Consider the following 21,452-nt stretch of genomic DNA (forward strand, 5'->3'; position numbering starts at 1 on the left):
AACGGGTAGCAAACCAACAACTTTCGGCTTTTTTAGAGACCAATCATCTTCTCCGCATCTCCCAGACAGGCTTTAGACCAGGACAAGGGACTGACACCGCATTGCTAGCCGTGGTCGAAGAAGCTAGGGGCATAATGGACGCAGGAGGATCAGTGGCAGTGATCCTCCTCGACCTGAGTGCCGCCTTCGACACGGTGGACCATGCAACCCTTGTCCAGCGCCTTGGTCTAATGGGAGTGGCGGATTCCGCCTTGGCCTGGATCTCATCCTTTCTCAAAGACAGGTCCTTTCAAGTTGTTGACGGGTATTCCGTCTCCAATGCTCAGTCTCTCAAGTGCGGTGTGCCTCAGGGATCCTCCCTGAGCCCCACACTTTTTAATGTCTACATGGCTCCCCTTGAGGATGTTGTCAAGCCATTCGGCATTAAATCAATAATGTATGCTGACGACACTCAGCTCGTCGTCTCCCTTAACCAACCAGACAACGCCTTGTCCAATCTGAGCAGTTGCCTGGAGAAGGTGCATCAATGGATGTGCGAATCCAGGTTAAAACTGAATGGGGAGAAATCTGAAATTCTCCTCCTGGGAACCTCTAACAAAATCCCCATATCCCTCCCTTGGCCACCATGTATGGGAACGCCACCTATTCCCAAATCCGAAGTCAAGAGCTTAGGGATATGGCTTGACCAGGATCTAAGTTTCAAAACTCAGGCGAGGAAAACGGCGGGAACTTGTTTCGGCCTGATGAAGATGGCTCGAAAGATCTTACATCTACTCCCGCTCCAGTCCAGGAAACTCCTGATGCAGGGGCTTGTGAACTCCAGACTGGACTATGGAAATGTCCTGTATCTGGGGGCCCCAGTCTCGGTTGTCCAAAGACTTCAACGCGCACAGAATGCGGCGGCTAGAATCCTCACAGGAACCCCAGCGAGGAATTCGGCCAAACCAGCTCTCAGAAGCCTGCACTGGTTGCCAGTAAAGGAGAGGGTCAAATTTAAGACCCTGTGCATTACGCATAGAATGTTGCACAACGAAGGCCCTCCCATTCTTAGGACACTCGTGACTCAACAACATTCAAGCCGACAATTAAGATCTAACTCTCTTTCCCTCGCTAATGTCCCTAGAATTAGGAAGGCCAGAGCAGGCGGTCGCCTGTTCTCCTATAATGCTCCTAGACTGTGGAACGCCCTTCCTCTCTCCCTGAGGCAAGAACACAACCACCTCAGGTTCAGGAAACGTCTAAAAACCCTACTTTTCCCTTGAGCTCGTCTTCCTGACTTTTCCTTCCCTCAGTACCGTGGTCTTTGTTAGCGCCGGGATGCCCTAGGGTAGCTGCGCGCTCTAGAAAACCTAAAATCAAATCAAATCAATCAAATCAAGGAATGGGGTCCACTCGGCTGAAAGCTGGCTCAGGGAGGGGCCCCATACTCTCCCCCAGCCCTCTAAGAATTAATTGAAGGAATGATGCGCCGACCCCAAGGCCCTGGCCTAACCCACTGGGTAATTTATAGAAATTGCAGCAGAGTGCTATGTGCCTATTTTTGTTATTTTTGTTCCTGAAAGGGCAAAGCTTTAAATAGCTATACAAAGGTATGTGTATTTAAAGCCGGTAGGGCTGATTTTGACGATCTTTTTCTTGTTTTGCTAGTGGTGGCCATCGCTAGCCACCAGGAGCATTGTCTTCCTATTTCCTGGCCTCTAAAGGGGCGGTTTTAATAGGGAGTTGGGTTTTCATGAGCTGGATGCACCAGATCAACCCTCATCCTGGTTCCTGGGACTCATCTGTTGCTGGTGAAAACATCTGGAGTGGCCCCTCCAAAACCAGCCAGCAAAGCACCCTCCTTATCTTATCTTAAGTGTGACTTGTAAAGCGCGCTGACACCAAAGGCTTCCTGGCGCTACCCCAGTCTAGGATGCCTCCCGTCTTCTTGAAGGGTGGTGGTGTGTCAGTGGAGTCCAGCGCCAGTCCACAGATGTTATAGAGAAGTCATCCGGGGTCCCCCAGCAGGTGGTCTGAAGTGTGATTCCATGGTGACACCATTAAATGTAGACGGTTATCTATCCATTCAAATAATATATTTACTTTTCTAAGTGAGACCTATGCGTGCCTTTGTTTTGTTTAAACATTTATACCCGGGCCTCATGGATTTATGGGTTGCTCTTGTTGCCTAATAAGAGACTTGAAAGGCCTAAAGCAGAAGAAGTAATGCCCCTCATCCTTTCTGAGCTGGGAGAAATAACAAACCTCAACTTGTAAGAGGAGAAATAAAACCCATAATTCATCCTTGGCCAAGAGAGATAACAACTCTCGTACTAAGTCGATAGAAAAAAAACATCCAAATAATTCCTGTACCTGGACATAGATTAGGCACCAACACTTTCCTGCCACAAGACACGTCTATGGATACTCCTGAGTCACTGCCTGGTGAGCCACATGTACTTTCTCACTGTTGAAGAATACATCATGCTTGCGTAAAACTAGATAGAACATTTACATAATAATCACACCCGCCATAGTTACCGTCTCTAGCAAACACGGACAGAGATGAAACCCCTACATATTAGTCAGGAACTTACACACCACAGAATACCAGTCCAGGAGCTACTATACAACAGAATACCAGCCCATGAGCTACTGTGCAACAGAATACCAGCCCATGAGCTACTGTGCAACAGAATACCAGCCAATGAGCTACTGTGCAACAGAATACCGGGCAATGAGTTACTGTGCAACAGAATACCAGCCAATGAGCTACTGTGCAACAGAATACCAGCCAATGAGCTACTATACAACAGAATACCAGCCCATGAGCTACTATACAACAGAATACCAGCCCATGAGCTACTATACAACAGAATACCAGCCCATGAGCTACTATACAACAGAATACCAGTCCATGAGCTACTATACAACAGAATACCGGAATAGGAGTCCATGAGCTACTATACAACAGAATAACAGCTCATGAGCTACTATACAACAGAATAACAGCTCATGATCTACTATACAACAGAATACCAGTCCATGAGCTACTATACAACACAATAACAGTCTGAGCTACTGTGCAATGAAATACCAGCCAATGACCTACTGTGCAACTGTATACCAGCCAGTGAGCTACTGTGCAACTGAATGCCAGCCAATGGACTACTATACAACAGAATACCTGCCAATGAGCAACTGTGCAACTGAATCCCAACCAATGAGCTACTATACAACAGAATACCAGCCAATGAGCTACTGTGCAACTGAATATCAGCCAATGAGCTACTATACAATAGAATACCAATCAATAAGCTACTATGCAACAGAATACCAGCCAATGAGCTACTGTGCAACAGGATACCAGTCAATGAGTTACTGTGCAACAGGATACCAGTCAATGAGTTACTGTGCAACAGAATACCAGCCAATGAGCTACTGTGCAACTGAATACCAGCCAATGAGCTACTGTAAAACAGAATACCAGCCAATGAGCTACTGTGCAACTGAATATCAGCCAATGAGCTACTATACAATAGAATACCAGTCAATAAGCTACTGTGCAACAGAATACCAGCCAATGAGCTACTGTGCAACAGGATACCAGTCAATGAGTTATTGTGCAACAGAATACCAGCCAATGAGCTACTGTGCAACTGAATACCAGCCAATGAGCTACTGTACAACAGAATACCAGCCAATGAGCTACTATGCAACAGAATACCAGCCAATGAGCTACTGTGCAACTGAATATCAGCCAATGAGCTACTATACAACAGAATACCAGCCAATGAGCTACTATGCAACAGAATACCAGCCAATGAGCTACTGTGCAACTGAATATCAGCCAATGAGCTACTATACAACAGAATACCAGCCAATGAGTTACTGTGCAACAGAATACCAGCCAATGAGCTACTATACAACAGAATACCAGCCAATGAGTTACTGTGCAACAGAATACCAGCCAATGAGCTACTATGCAACAGAATACCAGCCAATGAGCTACTATGCAACAGAATATCAGCCCATCAGATACTGTGCAACAGAATACCAGCCAATGAGCTACTATACAACAGAATACCAGCCAATGAGTTACTGTGCAACTGAATACCAGCCAATGAGTTACTGTGCAACAGAATACCAGCCAATGAGCTACTATGCAACAGAATACCAGCCAATGAGCTCCTATGCAACAGAATATCAGCCCATCAGATATTGTGCAACAGAATACCAGCCAATGAGCTACTATACAACAGAATACCAGCCAATGAGTTACTGTGCAACAGAATACTAGCCAATGAGCTACTGTGCAACTGAATACCAGCCAATGAGTTACTGTGTAACAGAATACCAGCCAATGAGTTACAATGCCACAGAATACCAGCCCATGAGTTGCAGTGCCCCAGAAAACCAGCCAATAAGTTACCGTGCTACAGAATACCATCCCATGAGTTACTATGCCACAGAATAGCACCCAATCAGTTACTGTGCCAAACAATACCACCCAGTCCATTACTATGCCAGTGAATACCAGCCAATCAGTTACTCTGCCACAGAATGACTCCCCATGTTACGATGCTGCTCACTGGACACGGTCAAGCTTCAGAAAAGTGAAAGCATGGAGGAGGCTGCAGCAACCGAGGGCCCGAGTCCATAAGCAAGAAATCAATGTTTCTGTGTACCAAAGAGAGATGTAAAGAATATCTTAAAGCTGTGGAATAACGGGGTTCAGAGTAGTTGGTCTGAAAAGCAGGTTTCAGGTTTTTTTCATTAGATAGCTGAGAAATTTAGTAAGAGAACGAGCAGTGATTCAAAGAAATCAATATTTCAGTGCAAAGCACCTTTTTTTCTTGTTCATCTACAATTTGGGCTCAGCTATCAGGGTGTCTGCCCTGAGGAAAAGGCCCCTCTTTCTAGACGGAGATGATGAATAGGATTTGGAAAGTGCACAGATGCTCCAAGAGGTGTCTCTGGCGCTGGTCTTTCCGTAATACTATCACAGCTGAGTAAAAAGCCATGCTTTAAACTTCCTTTTAAAGATCTGCTCCAAACTTGACAGACGGAGGTCCAGGGGAAGTTTATTCCACTGGGAGAGACCCAGAAAGGTGAAAGAGCTCCCACCTGCCCTAGTACAGCGAATTCTTGGGACCTTAGCTATGGCCGGAGCTTCCTAGCTGGAGAGTAGAAGTGAATTCTGGTGGTCGGGTATCTACGGTCTATCCGATGCAAGGCTCGGTAGATCAGAGCCAATGTCTTCAACAAAATGTGTTTCTTCACAGGGAGCCAGTGCAGGGCAAGCAGGTGAATAGGAACCCAAGTTCCCAGAGGAAGATTAAGAAGCAGCCGGAACGCTGCATTCTGGATCACCTGCAGTTTACGTATAACATATTCTGTTAGTCCCAGGTACAGAGCGTTGGCGTAGTCCAGTCTGTTAGTCCCATGTACAGAGCATTGGCGTAGTCCAGTCTGTTAGTCCAAGGCACAGAGCATTGGCGTAGTCCAGCCTAGAAGTGATAAGGGCGTGAATTATAGTCTGCCTGGCTAGACCAAGACAGGAAAACAAACTTTTTCAACACACGGAGGACCCCAAAGTTAAAGCTCTGATTAAGGTTGGCTGCTTTTTGCCTACGTTCGGCATAGTAATACCACATCAATATATGTATGAAGAATTTGTGGGTAGATTACGAACTGCAGGTGCTTGTTCGGAGTGGTGGCAGCCCACCAGTGTGTTTAGGTTTCGCACAGTGAAGTCACCTCGCAGCAGTGGCGGCTGCCAGCAGGCAAAGTGGTAGGGCAGCGTGGGGTACAATATTAAATAAATTACAATAAAAACTTACCTGCCGCCTCGATGCTCTTTTGCTTCTGATCACAAGCTGCCAGACTCCCCTGCGCCAATCCAGGCGCTGCTCCCATGCTGGTAATACTTGTACCCAGCATCAGAGAAGTACTGGGACTGGACGGAGCTGGCTAGTTTTACACTCCCACAGGGAGCCTGTGCCTGCTGTTCTCCATGCAGTAACCTGGTGATATCTAGGTGCGCATGACGGTTTGGCCGTCCGGAGACTGCCCGCCACACCGTCATGCGCAATTGCAGTGCCCACCACTTTTCCTCCATGCTGCTGAACGAAGATGGCCCCTCCCTCAGGACTCGGTTCTGGCTCGTCATGAAAAATAAAATGATAAAACTGCTTTATTATCATTTTATTTTATGTTTTTATCTTCTGGCTGAGGCAGTGGGCGACATTCCTTCACCATAAAAGAGGGGCCGCCTCTGCCTCGCGACTGAGTAACTTCTATATCTAGCTCCAATCGTCTCTTCGAGGACTGGCCTCTACAGCCCCAATAGTGCGGTGTGTGGTAGTTTGTGTGTTGTTCTGGCTCACGGCACAGCAGGGAGAGCAGAGTGAACCATGGAGAGAATTGTGAACATTTCTTTCCAATCTATACAAATATTACAGGCACCAGAGGCCTCTGTGATTGGCTATGGAATTAGATTGAAAATTCCTGGCAGTTTGGAGAGTACACAAATCTTTTATGTCCCTCTGAGGACACCGTACGTGCTCCGTGCTCCCGCCTATCCTGAAAATCTTGTCCTGCTTACCAGGTCAACTACAGGGCAGCCCAGATCTGGCCCCGTCTGTCCCATCCAATGATGCTGTGTCTAGGCGACTGTCTACTGGCTTTGCAAGACAGGAATAAATGACCCTTCTAGGCGCCACCAGAGGCATCAATGCAAGGCTGCTGCCGCAATGCAAGGCTGCTGCCTCAATGCAAGGCTGCTGCCGCCTTCTCCAGACAGCTCTCTCAGTGCCATGAACTATTATCACTGATGACCTCTGACCCCTGGTGCACCAATTAATTCAGACTGTGCAAGTTTCCCTTGGTCCCTGATGATTCAGAATTGCTTGCATACACATTCAATATAATTCAACATTATTAATGTTCCCATTGCCTTGCTCAGCTACGTTACGTGAAAGTCTGCAACGGAGCCTCTGCACGTGTGCAGTCCATGCACCCTTGCTGTTTATTTTTTTACATCCAACAGTTTTTTTCAATACTTCACGCACATCTGGTGTTTACTTGAAGGCCACGTTATCAAAGTCTAAATATGAACCTGCAATTGAATTGCGATCATGATACTGGCTAAAAAAAAAAGTTAAAGTAAGTGTAGATTTCCTCCTATAAACTACGTGGTGACAATATTTCAGAGTGAATATGAGTTGGTATTAATGTCTTGATAAAGTGGTTCAATCGCCTCGTGTTCAGCGTTGGATTTGAAAAGATTTTGCGTAGGTTTTTCCCCAGTAAAACGCATAAAAATCCCATGTGTAATGATCTTAAGAAGAGAAGCTTCCATTCCAGGGAACTCAGCGCCCTGCCCATGAACTTTGCACTTATGCTCCGCGAAGAGCGCGCTCTCCGCCGCGGACCTACGAAGCGCTATGATGTGATTGGATGGTTTGCACTTCCGGCCGAACCGCAGAAATCCCACTGCGGGGCCTTGTTGGCATTTAACAGGATGTCAGTGGACTTCGACCTGTTTGCATCGGTAATACATGCTGGTGCTGATGTTTTAGATATTAAAAAAAAAACTTGCATCTCTTATGGTCCAAGTCAGTTTTAAATGATTGCAAAGCCTGTTGCTGTGCTTGTCTGACTTCTCCCTAGATTACCTGCAGAGTCTCCGGCAGGCCGGAGGCATTCTCCACATCCGAGTATCTCTGTGACGCACCGGACGGTGGGTGAGACGGTGACCTGTCTGTTCTCTCCACTTTGCAGGTATTTTAACTACACACAAGGTCCCGGGGATGGCCTGGCTGTAGGGGTGGGAGGGTCTAGTGATTCCTCCGGCTCGCTTCAGTGTGGCCCTTGCTGGTTGTTTGACTGACCATGGTCCGGGCCAAGGTACCTCGCCCTGGTGCATGGCTTCAGTGTGTGCACCCGCTGTGTGTCTATGCTTGCCCTGGGTGGTGGATTTGTGGGTGGTCGTGTTCCTGGTGCTCAGCTTGTGGCTTTGCATGCCCTGGTGATGTCGCTGGTCTTGTCCTCTGGCTCGGTGCGGTGGCTGGCTCAATCCTGGCCTTCTTGCCCGCCTGGGGTGGTGGTTGGCCATTACTGGAGTGCTGGTTGTGTGTCTGACGGTTGTGGCTGCCAGTGTTCTCGGGCTAATGTTTGGACTAGCCACCCGCAGTCTCTCACCATGAGAGGCTGCCCCCTAGGAGGAGGTACTTGTAGGAAGAGTAAGAGGGGTTAAAGGTCACAGGGTCCGCTCTGCTATGAATGAGGCCTTAGAGAAGTGAATCTCGGACAGCGCCAGTTTGTTGAGATCTCAGAGGCGCATGCGTAGAAGCACATATTTTTTTAGGTCTCGCCTACGCAGCGCGCAAGCGCTGCTTAGGAGGGGACCTTTCGGAATCGCTCAGGAATTTGCTTGAAACTTGTGCATGTTTTGCATTGGTTTCTATTGGCACTCGTGCACGTTTGGCGTTTCCCTTGCAGGAGCAAGCAGCAGCGCCATCTGTTTTTAATTATCTTGCTTGCGCTTTTGAAACAGATGGCGCCGCTGCTCGCTCCCGCAAGGGAAACGCTGTGCGTGTCTCGTCCTTTCCTGTTCTATGATGATGCTGCTCGCTCTCCTCCCCCTGCTCTTGCTGGCTTCCTCCGTACTGCTCCTCACTCACTTTCCTCTGGCTACAGTTGCCTCCTCCTGCTTGTAGGGCTCTTTTCTCCCCTGCAGCCTGTGCAGCACCGATGATTCACCATCCCCTCCCCTTGTTTTGATTTCCTGTTAGTGGCTCTCTTGATACAGAAATATTTTAACACCTGCTCTGTGTGGACGACAACTCTGTTTGGGTTCTAGTCACTGCTGGCCTTGAACAGACACGTTGCGCCACATGTTCTTTTTAGATCGCTCTTTCCAATGAGTCCGTAGATACTTTTAATATATATACCGGGTCCAAGTCACACAAAAGTTATTGTGGTTCATTCGCGCCTATTATAAATCGCACATTCTTCCAGTCAGAAGGTCTTGTGACAAGGACATCTCTTTCGCATTGCTAAGCTCATAGCTGCACAGCAAAGTCCTTTTTGCTTCACGGCAGGTATGTGTTGTGTTTTTTTCGTATTTGTAGTTTTATATAGCGCGAACTCGACCCGAAGGTATCAAAGCGCTTCGCTTTACATGAGCACCAGTTAAATTATAAACAGACATTGATTTTTAGGCACAGGGAGAATAAGTGATTTACCTAGAATCACAGGATGCTTGCGCCACCGGCAAGACTCTAATCACAGGATGCTTGAGCCACCGGCAAGACTCGAACCTGATTCACCAGCTTTAAAATCGGCTGCTCTGGCCGTTAAGCTACTTATTTATTTAGAAGTTGTTTGTTAATACAACAACACATAACTCCCTCTGGATTCGTTGAAACACAGAAAAGGTACAGTGTGAGCCCACTCAATGAAGGGAGGCGTCCTTCGCCGATAGCATTTAAATCCTTGCCTCCGGAAAATCTCAACGTGTCCGCCGCCCTTTGAGAGGGGAGGAAGGAGGCGGGCGGTGGGATAAATCTCACAGACACACCACTGTAGTTTTGGTTGTGTTTCAATGCAAGTTGTTTTTTAAAGAAATAATGTTTGCATATGTACCCCATTCTCAATTATTTATTTATGTTCCTTTATTCATTGTTCCAGGTTTATTGTGTGGGCCTGTGGATGGGGACTACCGTTCTTTAGCACTTTTTGGGTTCACGGGTTCACCTTTAAACATAGTCTGTTTTTATTTCCTAGGGGTTTATTAACTTGCTCATATTTAACTGTGGCACTTGCTTTGAAAATGTCATATTTTCTTTGACTGTTTTAGTCAACAGTGAAGAAAGGGAACATTTAAAAAAAATTATGACATCACAGGGCCCAGAGCCCATAGAAATGTAAAGTCAATATGGGTGTTTTCAGTTTTGGTTTATGAAGAAATTATCTGAGACATACAGTTTGCTGGAAACAACCAGATTTCTCATCAGTGCCCACAGTTCAGGTGCCAGAGATTACTGCAGGCTGGGGCTATGGCTCTCACGCTAACCTGGCCCGCGCTGCAGCCGCTATAACCTAGGTAGTCATTTTGATAGTGGCGTGCAAATCTAATTGGGCTAATATGAAGTACTTTACACAGCAATATGGAAGACACTGTAACTATAACACAAACAAGCATTGGCATAGCCAATAGGTCTCGCCTTCGGGACCTGACAAGTGTTTAGCCATGGAACAGCTGATGTTGTTGCACCAAGGATATTGTGCTCGATAACTAAACACTTATAAGGTCCCAAAGGCGAGACCTATTGGCTATGCCAATGCTTGTTTTACTTATCACTGACATAAGCCAGACCCGTCATGCAATATACTTTTATTTGAATGATTGAGGAGCTATGTGTCCAGCTACCCTGGGCCTCGGACCTGCTCCCCTCTCCTCAGGCCCTCCTCTGTTCTCTCGTGGCTATTGTCCGTTCTACACGGGTCTGATACAGTCTCTGGTGTCTCAAACACAGTGTCTCATACTTTCTCCAGTGTCTCCCTCACTAGGCCTCATATATTCCCCCGTATCTCCTTCACAAACATTCCCAAGTGCCTCATACATAGCACCTCATATATTCCCCGGTGTCCATCACACATTCTCCAATGTTTCCCCCTCAGAGCAAAATACATTCTCCAGAGTTTCCTACTCAGAGCATTATTCATTCTCCAGTGTCTCCCTCACATGGCCACGTGCATTCTCCAGTGTCTCCCTCACATGGCCACGGGCATTCTCCAGTGTCCCTTAGATAGTGCCTCGTGCATTTTCCAGTCTCCCTCACTGGGCCTTGTACATTTTCCAGTGCCTCCCTCAAACGGCTTCATACATGCTGTAGTGTCTTTCGCACAGACCCTCATACATTCTACATTGTCTCCCTCATGGGGCCCCATACATTCTCCAGGGCCCCTCACCGGGTCTCACATACAGAACCAGCACCGAGGCAGAGCCTGCTACAACACCAGCACCAAGGCATGGTCCCCTACAGCACCAGCGCTGAGGCCTGGCCTACTACAGCACCTACAGCGCCCGCACTGAGGCCTGGCCTACTACAGCACCTACAGCGCCCGCACTGAGGCCTGGCCTACTACAGCGCTAGCACTGAGGCCTGGCCTATTACAGCACCTACAGCGCCAGCACTGAGGCCTGGCCTACTACAGCACCTACAGCGCCCGCACTGAGGCCTGGCTTACTACAGCACTTACAGCACCAGCGCTGAGGCCTGGCCTACTACAGCACCTACAGCGCCCGCACTGAGGCCTGGCCTACTACAGCGCCAGCACTGAGGCCTGGCCTACTACAGCACCTACAGTGCCAGCACTGAGGCCTGGCCTACTACAGCACCTACAACGCCAGCACTGAGGTCTGGCCTACCACAGCGCCAGCACTGAGGCCTGGCCTACTACAGCACCTACGGCGCCAGCACCGAGGCCTGGCCTCCTACAGCACCTACAGCGCCAGCACCGAGGCCTGGCCTCCTACAGCACCGAGGCACGGCCTGCTACAACAGCAGAACAAGGACAGTCACAACAGCGGCTCTCTAAGACATGGCCTTCACAATACTGCATGCAGTTTTTAGTATATTTATAACTTATGTTATGTAACTAAAGCCTGCCCTGCAGAAATAGTCCCTATCGATTCTCTGTGCACCCGTTTTGCTACGAGTTTAAATGCAAGAGGAAGAGAGAGAGAGACAGAGGAAGAGAGAGATAGAGAGGAAGAGAGCCAGAGTTGGCCTCACTGCACGAGGGGTGACAGTGCGAGGTTGAAAGTGAATGAAACCTTCGGTGTTCCAACCAAGCCCCGGGGGATCCCACTGAATCCCTACACGCGACCCCTGGCGCAGATCATCTCACTTAGGGCTGTCACCCTCGCAAGGCCCGGACCAATCCTTGACTCGGCTCCAACCCAAAACCCAGAGGGTCCAGAGAGAGGGGTTCCAGCGTTCACGTGTCTTGTAGTGAAAGTGTGAGACCTCAAGTAACTCTTGTGAAAATGTGAGAAATGTTATACAAATTTTATGAGAGTATATACAATTATTATTATTTTTTTTGTAACTTTTTATTGATTTACAACAAGAACCGGGTGCCGGCACAAGCAGTACACATTTACTATAGGACTTTCCCCTTCCATTACTAATATCTTCATTTGTGACCTCCACATCTAGACAAAGTGAAAATCATTACAGGCTTCTACATCCATACAGGACAGAATCCCTCAAAAGAGACAATACATTCCAAGGAGCTCAGATCATAGTGTGATAGGTATCAGGGGCTAGGAAATAACAAAGACAATACGCCTAAGGGGGAGAAGCCAACAATTATTCTTTTTGAATGAAATTTACTTTGCTGGTATCTCATGTGACTTTTTTAACATGAGCACACACTTTGATGAAAAAGGATCTAACAAGTTACCGGCAGGAGATTGGTTTGAGAAGCAAACATAACTCAAAACACATTTTAAGCGTAAACCAGTCTCCCCTCTGTAAAGATTAAGCAAAATTGCACAATGCAATATTTTGAGAATTCGCAAACATTTTGAGAAATTTGTAAAAATATGAAACATTTAGAAATAATGCAAAATTTGGCCGCCTAATTCACATTTCTCCCAGGCCTACTGATAGTACAACTTTACTCCAAGGTAGTACATATTTTTTTTCAACCACACCCTGCTCACCATCAGGAAAGACCTGAAACTTGACCTTTCCAGAGCCACTCAGAGACCTCAGGGCACTCCCAACATCTGTGAACCAACTGATGTAAACAACATGTTCTGACAGTTTCCCTGGATTTCAGATAAGCAATGAAGCAGGTCTTTTCAAGCAAGGAGTCCTGCCTGCAGGGAGATCTTGCACAGTGGTGGAGTAAAGGGCTTGATGTCTCAAACAGAAAGAAGAAGGAGGACTGGTTATCTAGAGATGGGCTGAGAGGTCTCGCAAAGCACTGAGTGGTATTATACTCAGGGCCATTGGTAAATTATGCGGGAAAACAGGGCCTAATTATGTGACAGGGTTGAGTAAATTATGCGGCAAGAAAGGCAAATTATGCTGCACATTTTTTATAGTACTGCTTCTTTATTTCGTCATTTTTTTAAAGCTTTGTAACACTGTGTGGGCATTGGTTGTACCTCATAAGTACAAATTTAAAGTAAGCAGTCCAGCTTTGCAAAGGGCCTACCATTGCACAGAAACACGTGTTGCTGTATAATTTTGATCTGAGGTTGAAACTTTTTTTTGATAAAAACTGCAGATTATGCGGCTAATGGTGGATTATGTGGCAAATCTATAATTATGCTGAAATTGCCGCAGCCGCACAATCGCATAATTCCAGTGGCCTTGATCATACTCTAGAAAGAGAGTATGTCATGTCTGGCGCAGCAGTCCAGTCTTAGGAAGCACAGCAGAGAGATCTCAGCTCGCACAGTATTGAGGTGTCTCACACAGCAGTGATGAGAGGCCCAGCACTGTGAAAGGAGATCCCACAGAGGCCGAGAGATGCCCTGCCCATGGAGGGGGGGAAGTAGGTTTAGTGCATAGATGAGAGGTCTTCCACTACAAAGAGACACACAGATCTTGCAAAGTGAGGGGTCTCGACCAGCTGCGATGGTTCTGGCACTGTGGATTGGCACAAAATGCCACACAAAGTGAGAGGACTCAAAAAGTAGTGAACGGCCTCGTCTGGCACGGAGGGGCCTCACAGAGTGACAAGCACCCTGTACGGTGAAGAAGCTCTGACAGTCCTCACACACCTAGCCTTCCCACGTAGATCCCAGCTTCCGGTAGAGACAGCACACAGCTGAATTCCTTGAAAGTTTCTTTAAAAAGTAAAAGCGACAAAAAGTAAAACGACTGAAGTTTTACAGGAGTTGGAATAACAACAACATAACTTCCAAAAACGACTTCAGGAGGCCACGTTGCAAAGAAGAGGGGGCGACTTCACAACCCCAGATCAAAAGTCCCCACGATGCGCTGCCCGGGCGCCCCGTGGAGCCAACAAGTTCTCGAACACAACATCGCCCGGCACTATCGCCTAGAAGCCAATCAGCCGGCAATGAGCGCTACAGAAACTTCTCTCTGAGAAGTGTTGGGATTACAAGACACAGCAACAAGTGTTCCCCCGCCGGCTGCGGGGCCTCCCGCCCCTGCAGCCCCCTGGCCCCTCACCTGGGATCTCCTCTGTCCTTGCAGGGCCCGGCCTCAGCCCGCTCGGTACACGCTGCGCCCCGGAGCTGGGCTCATCCTCCAGGTGTGGCGGCGGCCGACGGCCTGGCGCTTCCTGGTTCGGTTTTTTCTCTCCCTCCCTCCGGCCGGGAGTCGGGTTTCTGATTCCCTGGCACCTCGGCGAGCGAGGCTCCGCCCCGAGGAGGCCGGGGAGGGCAGGGCCTGCGCCGGGACCGGGAAGATAAGTGCACATTCCAGAGGCGGCACTCCCTGCTCCTACCCCCGGGCTGCGCACACGGGGACACCCGGCTCAGAGTCCTCCCTGGCACAAAGGGGCCCTGCTCACAACTGGCACAATACCAGCCCCCTCCTCCTACATATACAGGGCAGGGGTTACACAGAAGGCCTGCGCAGGAACTTCAAGAAAAGTACACATAATGGAGCCAAGCTGTGCCCAAGGGAACTCTCGGCTCAGAGTCCTACCTGGCACACAAGATCCCTGCTCACAGCTCTAGGTCTTTCCCCACCCCTCACACACACAATGGCAGGGGTGACAACCGTGACACAGAAGACCTGCGCAGGAACTTCAAGAAAAGTCCACATAATGGAGCCAATATGCGGAACTCCCGGCGCAGAGCCCTCTCTGGCAGACGCGGCCTGTGGCACTGCTCACAACTGGCACAACACCAGGTCTCTCACACACTTATATGGGCAGAGGTGGCAGACGAGGCCTAACCCGGCACTGGGAGAAAAGCACACACTGGAGGCAGCTGCACGCGGGAACGCCGAGCGCAGAGCTCTCCCTGGCACACATGGGCCCTGTTCACATCTGGCACAGCACCAGGTCTTCCTCACACACATATAAGGGCAGGGGTGGCAGAGTAGGCCTGCTCTGGGAGAAAAGTACCCACTGTAGAGCCGGGCTGCGCCCAGGGGATACTCTCAGCGCAAAGTCCTTCCTGGCACACAAGAGCCCTGCCCAGAACTGCCACATCTCACCACTTGTACACGCATTCACGGGGTAGCAGAGCAAAGCACACGACCAACTCGCGCATGCATGGTGGCAGTGTAAGAAGGATCTGGACACTCTTTATAACCCGTGCCCCTTCCGCACCCGTGTGAACTCCTTTACACACAAGATACCTCACTAGTGCACAGAACCAGCTGTGTCTCACACGCAGGGTGGCATCGCCACCCAGGATTTAGACTGCAGTTCAGACTGCACAGGCTGACACTCCCCTGACCTGCACAACCGTGGACTCCCGAGAGACTTTTGAAGGCATGGGCAAAGTGGGCTCTGACTCAGGGCCCCGGCCTTTTAAGGGACCCCTGATTGAGCCAGCTCTGTTCTGCAGAGAGTCTTGCCCTGGTGACCTTCAATAATTTTTAGTTGGTTCTAAATACAGTTACCGTAAATTTATTTTTAGTGTGTGTGATTTGTGAGAATGTATTACAGACATTTTGAAACAAAATGTGTTTATGTTTCATGCAAGATCCATCAAAAAGTTGCTTTTAGCTCAAAAGTCTGTGGTGACTTGAAAGTGTGGGTGAGGGGTTTGAATTGGGCTCGTTTGTGAATGGGAGAAAGAGGAGCTCCTTCAGGTGTGGTGTGATGTGAGTGCGGCGTGGGAGGTTGAGAGGGATTCTGGCTGCTGATTCTGAATGGCCTGCAGCCTTCTGGTGAGATTTCTGTCGATCCTGGCATAGAGGGTGTTACCATAGTCCAGCTTGTTTTCATGCGTGACAGTTTTCCGGGTGCTGATTGGGAGCCATTTGAAATTCTTCCTCAGCATCTTCAGGGTATGGAAGCAGGAGGGTTGGTGGCGTTGACTTGGGCGGTTCTGTTGAGTTTGCTGTGAGTGACGATCCTGAGATTGCTGGCATGGGTGGTGGGGGTGTCGGTCCAAGCTCTGTTGGCTACCAGGTTTAGTCCCATGGTGAAGTGCTCTTCCCGTAGGTCACGATTTCGGTCTTGTCTGTGGCCGGCTTCAGACAGCTGATCTTCATCCATCGGGTGATTTCAGTCGTGGAGGCATTGAGCCTTTTCAGATACGTGGGGTCTACAAGGGAGCGAATGAGTTGCGTGTTGTTGGCGTTGGAGAGGACATTGATGTTGTGAGAGCGGATGATGCTGTCTAGAGGGATCATGTATGCAGTGGAGAGGGTCGGACACTGGGAGGATCCTTGCGTAACTCAGCAAATGAGGTTGCGTACGTCAGAAGTGTCTGGTGCCAGGCTGTCTGGCTGGGTCCTTCCAGGGAGGAAGGAGCAGTTCCATTGGAATGCGTGTCCTTGGATTCCGATGTCATGTAGGCGTTGGATGGGGTGGGGGACTGAGTCAAATGCTGCGGAAAGGTCCAGGAGGATGAGGGATGTGGTTTCTCCTACATCCATAGTCATGTGTATGTCATCCCAGTTGGCAATGAGGGTCGTTTCTGTACTGTGGTTGGGTCTGACACCAGAGTGAGTGGTGTCGAGGAGTTGCTGGTCGTTGGGGTGTTCATTGAGGCATCTGTTCATGATATATAGTGAAGATGTTTTATATAGCGCAGATCTAGCCGTAGCACATTAGAGCACTTTACATGAGCACCAGAATATATTTCACACTTTTTAAGGTATTAAGAGATTACATGATTTGTCTAGAATCACACGATGTTGATCTGAGGCCAGATTACCCAATTCCAAGTTGGAAGCTGTAACCAAAGGACACATCTCCTACCATAAAAGATAAGGTCTTAGGTGGGTCTGAACCACCGTTGGCAATGCATAACTAGGCCTCAGGACTTCCAGGATATACTCTGGGTGGAGCAGGAGGACTGTGTTATTGTGGGCTGTTGTAACCAGAATCACTTACAGTTTCTGGTGCTAAACAGGAGCCCAGTGTATCAAAAATCAACCGAGAGGACCATTTTGGACATCTGCAAGGGACTGCAGCGTTGCAGCTACATTACTGTGATAATTGCACAAGTTGTTGGGCTGATGAACTCTGGGATGCACCTGTGCTCTAGGAGTGGTTCAGAAACCTGAGGAGACTAAGCAGCATTGCCAGCACCCCCAAATGTAACTTGTTACTTTCTACTGAAGAAGGCCAAATATCCTGCAACAGGTGTCTAGAAATACATAGCACTGGCTGCAAGAACACTGGTGACTACTAAACTAAAGTGGGTGTTACTATGCACTGCATTTACCACAATGCATCTGGGCGAATTGTGCGCCGGTATGCTAGACAGTGTGCTCATTACCCCCTTTTTCTGTTTGGGGAGTGTACCATGGTAATCCTGGTGTCCTCCCACATCTAACACTAAAATCCAGCTAGAGGCAGTCACTGTACAACATAATAAACTCTGAGACAGAAGTCTGGTAGAACAAAAAGCATAGGTTTCAGCAACCAGAATGGATACACAATAATTGTTTTGGCATCCTGTCTTCGCCCTTTGAAAGGCGCCCCAAGTCTTATACGTAATACCCCAGCAGACCTATCAAGCAGTAGGTGACATTCAAGCAGGATTTGATACTGTTATGTCAAAGCGAGGCCCACTGTGATTTCAGCCTGGCTGGCTGGGGGAACAAATGTCAGCTAACATTTGCCTGTGAGAGGGTAGGCCGCTGAAGTTAGTCAAGTTTCTGGGCCCCGCCCACAGGCCAGCCTGTCAAGAGGGCACAACACCTACCAACAACCAAGGACTTTTGTCCCTGCTCTGGGGGCTATTCAGCTGCTCATGTAATGGGTCTCCAGAGATTTTAGGCACGGAAAAGGTAACTTTCTAAAAGTACCTTTTGCAAAATATTTAATAAAAATTGGACTTCACCAGTGAATTGGCCTTGTAATAAATATTTCAAATAGTCAAATAATTAATTTTGTAGTTATTTCCTAGCCGCCGTTAACATTATTCAATTTAATAATGTTTTCAAATACTTTGCTATGCCACAGCCATCCCTACTGCTGCGAAAAGCTTTTGGCCATTTTCACTGTAATGACATGATTAACATTAAACTTTACATGTCCTACTTCTAAATAACATGTACGCTGCTTTATGGGCAAAAAGGCCCATTTAGGGGTGGCTTATAAATATTTAAAAGGAAAGGTTTGACTAATCAAAAGGGATTATTTGGACAGGTGGGATTTGAAGTTTAAAACTGCAACATCCAGGATACAGATGGTAGTCCTGCAGGCATATTTGCACTGCCACTGTAACAGATGGCACAAGAGGTCCTGCAGTCCACTAGTGGCATTTACCTTACATGCCCTAGGAACACTTCGTACCGTATACTAGGGTCTTAGAGTTAGGTTAACCCTTTGGGTGCCAGGCCTTTTCCCCCTCCTGTGCCTGGCGTTTCCCTAGTGGGTGGGTGTCATGACGAGATAGTCTCGTCATGGGCACAGCGCGACTGTGCTCCATGACGAGACCATCTCGTCATGGGCACAGAAGAGGTTAAGTATCCCAGTTAGGTGTATACCAATTTCCTCATGTTGAAAGAGCAGGCCCAAGCACTTTACCCCTGGTTGGTAGGGGTAAAATGCACAGAGTTCTACAGCCAGCAAGATAGTCAAGGCAAAAATCTGTGGATACGCCATGCAAAAGATGGTCATTTCCAGCATCCACCACTGGTGATATTTCTGGAAATCCACCAGTTAGATTGAGATGCTGGCAGCCATTTTTTAGAAACTGTTAGATAGAAGGTGAAAAAAACCACATAACGTATAGCACAGTAAAAATGATGGTACGTAGTAGCTGTTGTGATCTGTGAACTAAAGAACGAGCAGAGTCAACCAAAATACACAATTCCTGAATCACACAGGCATCACGACCGTAAACTCAGATTTGCGGCCAAAATCCGATTTTTTTTTGTAGAATTCTCTTTATTGAGTTTCAAGAGGAGGCAATTCGCAATGCCGCTACGCAGGGCGGTAGCTTGACAACACAAAAAAGAAAAACAGCAAACCAGATGTGATTGCCCCTATTTGCATAGTCACACACAGAGAAATGAAATACCACATATTACACCAAAGTCACAGGGCAATGATTATATCTTACATAATAATATCGGTTAGTCATCTGCTATGGGATCACTTCGACCCTTCGTCATCAGATATTGCCATAATGGTTCCCAGATGTCTTTGGGCTTAGACGATGACGGAAGTTCTTCTGCATACAATTCAAGAGTCTCTTTACAGTATACCATATACTTCAGCCAATGATCAGTGCAAGGGGCCCAAGAGCTCTCCCAAGATAATGCTATTCGTCGTTTTGCTAATAACAAAGCAATTCTCAAGAATTTCCCCAAAGCACCTTTTATCTGAGGCACAAAACATAGCAAGCAGATCGAAGGAGCGCATTGCAAGTTCTGATTGGACGTGGCTTGTAAACAATTTATTACTTCTTCCCGGTATTTTGCGACAAGATTACAGTGCCACGCCAGATGCCAAAAGTTTGTATCTGGTTGGCCACACCTTTTGCAATTACTTGTGTCCCGGAGGCCAATTTTATACAATTTAAGAGGCGTGTGTTAGATCTGGTGAATATATTTAAAATGGATGATTCCGAGATTTCCATTGTGGGTGAGTTTACCAGTTAATGTGCAAATGTGCTCCCACTCTGATGGAGTCAGCGGAGGATCTAACTTATTATTCCAACGAACCGCGCTAAGGTCATCCCCTCTTACCATTTCAGCGCGCACCGCCCTGTACAGTTTGGTAACCAGTTTTCGTTTCGAGGGTGCGACCAATAAAAGTTGCAAGGATTGTAAACTAGGTGGTTCCACAGGAAACGGCTCATAATGTGTGTTGAATGAAAGTTTTAGGTGATGAACAGTGAACTGATACAATTGCGCCCGATTGGTGATGTATTGAAGGTCCTCAGAGGTGAGAAAGTGCCCATCTGAAAAGAGATCCTGCTTATGCTTAATACCAACCGCTTGCAGTGAGCGGATCAGACCCATTTTCTCTGCATCTAAGAGTGATGCATGATGTGCAATCGGGAGAGCCGTGGGGTATATTGGGAGCTTGGCTGCCAACTTACCAATACCTTGCCAAGCGGCAATGGTAGTGTCTACAGTGTTTATTTCTATCCGGGGGGTGCTTCTACGTGTATGCGTGAGTATCCCAGTCAGTGGAATGGGGTGCGCATCCACATCTTCTACTTCAACATGAGGTGTGAAGGCGTGCGGGTTGTACCAATAATAGGCGTACTGCGCCTGCGCACAGAGGTAGGTCAAGTATAGATCTGGTGCGCAGAATCCACCTTGTGTATAGTCCAGTGTAAGTGTATGCCAGCTTACTCTAGCTTGCTTGCCATTCGAAATTAGTCTAAGTAAGTGGGTTCTTAGTGTGTGAAAGAACTGTTTCGGGAGCTTGATTTGGATGTTACTGAAAAGATCTAGAAAACGTGGTAGCTCGATCATTTTAATAACGGCAATGCGGTTGGCAAGGGATAGTGGTAGAGAGGACCATCTGTCTACTTGAAGTTCCAGGGCCACACAGGCCTTACCATAATTCTCACGTATGACATTCTCCGGATCGCGAAGTACCCACACTCCCAGATACTTCACCGGATCTGTTGACCAGATCAGCGGGAATTCCATTTGCGGGGGCGCTGTGATCGTCGTCAAGGGGACTATCACCGATTTATCCCAGTTAATCAGGAGACCAGAAAACAAGCCGAAACGGATATATTCCCACAGGATAGGGGACAAGCATTTTTGTGGTTCGCGAATGAAAAGCACTGTGTCATCAGCATAGAGGGATATGCCGACGGGGCGATGGTTAAAATTTAGTGCCGTTTCCCTGTGACGCTGTTGAATAACACAAGCCAAGGGCTCAAGCATAAGGGCAAATAAAAACAGCGAAAGAGGGCAGCCCTGCTGAGTGCCCCAGTTGATGGAGAATGGCTCGGAGGTGAGACCCCCTACACTGACACGCGCCGACGGGTCAGTGTACAGAAGCTGCACCCATCGTACAAAAACATTCGAGAGCCCCATCCGCTTTAAAATGTAAAACATATATCGCCATTCGATAGAGTCAAATGCCTTGGCTGCATCTAACATGACTGCAGCAGCCGGGAGATCCGGAGTTAATACATGAAACATGGCAAAAAGAGTTCTTAGATTGTGGGACGTAGAGCACTCCGGTATAAAGCCGGATTGATCAGGCAGCACTAAACAGAACATTAAAGGTTGGAGTTTAGTAGCTAATATTTTGTCTAGTATTTTTGCATCTCAATTGATTAGTGAGAGAGGACGGTAGGAGTC

The 21,452-nt window shown here is 47.8% G+C and overlaps 1 protein-coding gene across 3 annotated transcripts in view; it reads right to left on the reverse strand.

Annotated features, from left to right (window-relative positions):
* Window positions 1–14,390, reverse strand: part of SACK1H (scaffolding CK1 anchoring protein H) — a 234,296-nt gene extending 219,906 nt beyond the window's left edge. Inside the window, exon 1 of one of the 3 annotated variants that reach the window (XM_085604648.1) lies at window positions 14,208–14,390. The gene's annotated coding sequence lies outside the window, so the exon portion shown is untranslated. The remainder of the gene's footprint in view (window positions 1–14,207) is intronic. The other 2 variants (XM_085604647.1, XM_085604649.1) reach the window with 2 other exon arrangements.
* Between the last annotated feature and the right edge of the window lie 7,062 nt (window positions 14,391–21,452).

Source organism: Triturus cristatus, chromosome 5_1 (assembly GCF_964204655.1).
Source record: "Triturus cristatus chromosome 5_1, aTriCri1.1, whole genome shotgun sequence".
Lineage (NCBI taxonomy): Eukaryota > Metazoa > Chordata > Amphibia > Caudata > Salamandridae > Triturus > Triturus cristatus.